This window comes from Tympanuchus pallidicinctus, unplaced genomic scaffold, assembly GCF_026119805.1.
Source record: "Tympanuchus pallidicinctus isolate F22 unplaced genomic scaffold, pur_lepc_1.0 scaffold22, whole genome shotgun sequence".
NCBI lineage: Eukaryota > Metazoa > Chordata > Aves > Galliformes > Phasianidae > Tympanuchus > Tympanuchus pallidicinctus.
Genome location: NW_026294739.1, coordinates 36,825,042 through 36,831,041, shown reverse-complemented (window position 1 = coordinate 36,831,041; position 6,000 = coordinate 36,825,042).

Sequence of the window (6,000 nt, the reverse complement as noted above, 5' to 3'; positions counted from 1 at the left end):
GCAACTGCTGCCTCCATTAGAAACATGATACTAAGATGCTGATTAATACCAGGAGGGGGCTTTAATCAGCCAAAGCCATATGCTATTTAACTTAAGATGAAAGTGCAAATGATAATCATTATTTCAGAAAGGATGTATTTAAAAGAAGAGCAGAACAGCAAGTGGCATCTTTTTATCATTAGAGCTTCTTCATGCAGACCCCTTTTTTCTAATGCTTTATAAGCTTTTATGAACATCTGGATCATTTCTTCATTATATAGGCTTCCAATATCATTATGTTTGATGTAGCGTTTTTAGTGGAGCTATGCTAAACTTCTAAATATACAATTAATTCCTATTAATTATAGTTTTCAAACTGGAGAAATTATCCATCATTAACTTAATCACTTGTATTTTATCTTAAAATTGTATTCACTCTTTCATAATCCCCACATCTAAAGCCGTTTCTTCCCTGGGCTTTGTGTGATGTTTTGCATGCTGTTTGTATAAAGGTTTGCCAGCCATTTTCAACTGCTTGTAGAACTGAAGCTGTCAGCAGCAGGCCATTTTAAAATAGAACCTAATTCTGCTTAGTTGTTTTACCAAGGAGCGCTTCAGAGAGAAGGGGAGGAAAAAAGAGGTGAATTTAGATCTGTAACGGGCAAGACTTCATTAGACTTGATGAAAATTTAGAGCTATGTTCCCTACATCAATGAGGGGAGGAGGGGAACCTTGAAAAGGGGAGAATAAGGTGAGAGAGTTATTCACTGCCTTCCACTCCATGTGGCAGCAATTCAGCATGAATAGAGCTGGATAATTTGGAAGTCTGCATCCACTGTACTTGGAGAATTAGGAGCATTTTTAATACTCAGTTACAACACTTCTGAAGAAAAAAAGAAACTTTTTCAAAGCTTTTTCTGAATACTCTCAACTCCTCATTTTAGGCTTACTCTTACTTAACGTGGAACTTAAACTCTAAGACCTTCATTGAATGCTTCCCCCAGTGTCCAAGCCCAGACTTGGATCTGTTTTCTGCTCTTTGATATGGCACCTGAGTAGACCTGCTTAGTTCTTGTCAGCCTGCTTTCAGACACTGGAAGTCAGAAATGGTGCAGGGAGCCAGGACTGCTGTTAACACTGATGAGACCTAAGTACCAACTTTGTGGGATGTGGAATATCCGGAGCGCGATAATCCAGTTGTTATCACCATCAGATTTTCAGTTCTCAGCACTCCTCCTCATTGCAGAAATACCTGGCGTGGGTGGTCAGGCTTAGCCATTGTTTTCACTCCAGTCAAGGTCTACTTAAGCTTCTTTAATCTTCTCACATTGCTCCAGGGCTCTTCCCCTCAGCACTGCTGACCCTCCACAGCACAGCAAAGCACAGCAAACTGCCGTTTGGAGTGTAATGCTGCACTGCACTCCATCCCGCTCACCCAGCCATGCCCCACAGCACGTGTTTGACCAGACCCACAGCCCACAGAGGCTGCCTCCTCTTGCACTGGTACCATCACAACACTGCCTGCTTGCTGGCAAAGACAATTCACTCCAAGGCCCATCCCTCCAACCACATATTTCCTAATTCCACCATACTTCTCCACTGTCACAGCTTTTTCTCTGCTGGACCTGAAAGAACTTACATGTTCACATGTAAGGAATGTAGCATTACCCAGGTTTTATAACACCAGCTCACAGAATGTCTCCTCTGCTCAAAGAACTGTCAAATACATTGAGAGCATGAAGATCTGATTCTTACAAATAAGGCTGTCTTCTGTTCATCTTTGCTTTTACTGACATTCCATGATAACAGATACTTCCCATAACTTTATCTTAGATTTGTTTATTTGATTGTCTCCCGTAATTTCAGAGAGCTCTCGTCACAGTTCTGGAGGTCTCGTTTTGTTCAGGTTATTGGCATTATTCTCTTTATTCATGATACCACATGACACTGATCAGTCTGGGGCCATGGTTCCTCCAGTGAGTGCCTTTTACTTACAGTGCCAGCTGCCCCAGCATCACGGAACCATGCATTCCCACTCTGCCCATCTCCCAGACCCCCATTTCAGGAGGCTAGCACAGTTCCCAGTACCTCAGATCACAGAGAAGTTAATTCTCCATCACTCCTCCTCTCTTCCATCACATACTGGAAAAATCTTCAGGGTACTGCCAAAAAAAAACCAATGAAACCAGCTTGACTGATACTAGAAATTCATGCTCCAAGTGAGAGACTGAGCAGGAGCTCAAGTTTGTTTTATTCCCTCTGTAGTGAGACAAGGTTGTCGTTGGTTTTGAAAACTTGAGGCAGCATGAGAGACCCAGCAGCAAAGCTGCTTCTGCTGGAGGTGGAATCCTTTGGTCTGTTTTAATCACTGCTCAATTTCCTCCTAGCTCCTGCCCCTCCCTCAGTTCTGCTCTCATTTCTGCTCCCCTTCTCTAAATGGAAATTTGCAGAAATAAGACTCAGGCACCCGACCCATGGCTCACCCCCAGGTGTGCCACAATGTGCCTGCTCGGCACAGGGCTGCCTTTGCTCCAGAGGGCAAAGCTTTTACCTTTGATCACTCCAGATGTATTTTCTCCTCATAATAAACTGAAAATTACAATCACCCCTTTTGGGTCTCCAACAGCTCATTTGCCCATTATTTTTTCAGTAAGGCATACAATGACTGCACTGGTAAAAAGCTACACAGTCTAATGCAGTTTTAAACCGAAATTCAGAAGCACTGAAAACGAACTGTCTCTGCACAAGTAAATTAGCTGCCAGGTGCTCCAAGATGAAGACTGCAACACCCAGATCCAGCAGGGCTGGAAGTTGTGCTTCATCTCAAAAGTTTCTAAATTAGGCTAACGAGGATAGCCCAACATTGATTCTCTCCAGTTCTGCATAATGCACGCACCTCTCTTTGCAAATCACTCCTGGCTGAATACAGGGAGCAGAGCATTCCTCATTGCTCCTAGGTAATACAGAAGACATACACATGGCCACTTCACAAATTTAGGCTGGAAAAGCTTGCAGCTGCTTCAAGAACATAAGAACTGCTGAATTAGGCTTGTGGTGCATCCAGGCTAGTATTTTGTCTCCAGCGATGGAAAGGTAATCAACCAATCCTTTGTTTCCCATCTTTTAGCCAGTTTTCAGCTCGTAAAATAATCTGGCCACCAACCTCAAGGCAAGCTGTTTTCTCCAAATCTGTCATATGGAGCCTTGTTAAAGGCTTTCTGAAAATCTCAGTGTTGATGTCCACCAGACCTCCTTTATCCAGGCACACATTGACACCTCGTTGAACCGCAGCAGGTCAGGATTTCCCTTTCCAGCAGCTCTTGCCCAATGCAGCATGTTTCTGGGGCTTGCTGGCCTTCTTCTGAACAACAATCTGCCTTCCTGCCCTGTCTTGTTTTGTATCTCACTTCCATAGCAACTGACTAAGCCCAAACAGAGGCACCCACATGGAGCCTGAAATTCCTTGTGTGCCATAGCCTCAGCATGCTCACTGAATGCTACACTCTGAGCTTTGGTACAATCCCTGGACTTCAATGGGTTCAGGCCATTTAGTGTTGTGAAGGGTGTCAAGAGGTTCACAGCTTCACTTAGCTGCACATTATAAACCTGGAGTCTTGTAGCCTCACTGCTGCCCCAAACCAGTCCCTCCTGAAGACTGTTTTGGGCTTTTTTTCTGTCAAGTTTCTCCAGAACTAATACACAGAGCCTCTGAAAGATTAAAGTACCTGATTCCTAGCAGCCCCATTGCTTCCAGAAGGAGCTGGGGACTGCTGAGCCGGCTTGCAGGTTGGGGGGTCTCAGCAAACAAACAGAACAGCCCACTCAGCCATCAGCAGCAAGGACCAGGGGGCCCTGTTAGTACTGAGAGTCTGCAAGCTGTGGGGCCTTGGAGAACCTTCCTGTATCCACTTCCCGTCCTCACTTATCTGTCTGTTTAGATTGTGATCTCTTCTTGACAGTAATTGACATGATACATTTGTACAGTGCCAGTAAAACAGGAGTTGTAGCAAAGCCTGGGTTAGGACCCTGAAGTGCTGCTGCAGTAACAACGTGCCCCCTTCTCTTCTGGCATTGCAGTAAACTCTATCTGCATTATAACATCCACCTGCTTTGGGCCATCTGGAATGCATAAACGTTCCCTTGTCTTTCTGCATGTAAATGTAACCCTCGGAAGACTCTTCTTATTGTTACCAGTCACTGCTGGTTAAGTGCTGTCAGACTCCCAGCCCCGCAGGGGAGAGGTGGATCCAGGCACCCCGCAGCCCAGTGGAGCACAAACCACTGGGAGACATGACTTGGAGGTGGGAGGAGGAGGCTTCTGCGGGGCTTCAGGGCGCTGTGAAGGGCTGGTGCCCAGCACGCAGCCAGTAGGGAGCATGCAGGGAGCTGCAGGTGATGTGGTGCTCAGCAAGGAAGGAGATACAAAGACAGGAGGTGTGAGAGATGGACGCAAATAATGAGAGGAGGGACAGAACAAAACCAGAGCTATTCTCTAGAGAGGGACAAACCAGATCAAAGCTCCTAAAGATGAAAAATTAAAATTGTATAAAGAGATTAAACTGGTGAAAAACAGTGGGGGTGGAAAAGTTGAGGCTTGCTAGTGTTCAGCATCCTGTATACATCACAAAAGAGAAGGAAGATCCATCTGAAATCTCACCTCACTTCCATTCCACAGAGACACCTGGGTCCCTGCTGGAGAAAACTGCCCTGGATTTCAGAGATTTCAACAGGATTTCAACAGGAAAGTGATGCTGTAACACATCTGTTCTACTAAGCAGGGATTACCCTTGCACAAGATTTGTATAAAGCATCTGACACAGGTGAGGCTGAGGAGGGCTTTTAGGCCCAGTGACAATACATGACAAGAATTCATCATCATCACTGCTGTAAATTGGAGCCGAGCAGTTCCCTGTTGAAGAACACTGGTCCAGCCTGATAGAGAACACACTTTGAGCAAATTAATCTACTGTTTCTTGCGCCTTCTCAAGATTCAAATGCCAAGATCACCCATATCTGCCAGTCCTATTTCCATCCTGAGTCTGGAGAAACCGAACTGAGGATGATAACAAAACGAGGTGATTAAGCCTTCTAGAACAAATAATATTCCTTCTGCACAAGTGCTGAAGGGTAAAACTTTCTTGCTTCCAAAGTCTTTTGAGAGTCCTGAAATTCTTTTCTTCTGTGTTGCATTTTGAAGTTGCTCCCCACGAATTTCCTTGTCAGACAATACTAACTCTCCACCTACTGCCTGTCAGTGGTTTTCACAGAGCTGACATTTAAAAGACTTGGAGCTTGAAAGATAATCTCTCTTCTCGAAAGTTATATTTCCCAGCAAATATTTAGATATCTCCCAGACAAATAAAGCAAATGTGGATGTCTCTTTGTAACAGTTCAACCACAAAGACTGCAGAAGCCTGGGATTTGACTGAAAAATACTTGAGGAAAACTGCTGTCAGTTTCAGCCTAGACTTGTACTTACTGGGTTTTTTAAATCAGAAAAATCTGAATTTAAAAATAACTTCCTTAATAAGGTGGATGCAGTTGTCTGCTAGAACTGTAATATCTGAGTAGTGGATTAAGTGCATCAGCAATTTAGCACAGTTCACAGCAAGGAAAACACCTTCGGAATGCTTTGGGAATGTTTTTGCCATCACTTTTTATCCTTTTTTAGAATCATCCCATCCCATTGCACTTTAAGCCTAGATTAAAATGGCAACAAGGCACCTTTGCTGTTTCTTTCAGATCCTAAGGAAGAAGATCTCAGATGTAGCACACCAGCTTAGCTCAAGGTGCATTACTTCAGCCGCTCCTATTGCCATGGGCAGCCTGCTCTGCCTACTGAGCCAGGTCACTACAACAGCACTTCTTAGGAGTCATAGATGGCTTTCCTTAGAAGATACAGCCTACCTCTCTCAATACTGCCTTCTCACAAGAAATCTCATTTGTAAGAATGGGAATCGGTAAGAGAGCAATATTCCCATCCATCATAACCCACAGTTTTCTTTTGAGTTAGCATTCCAA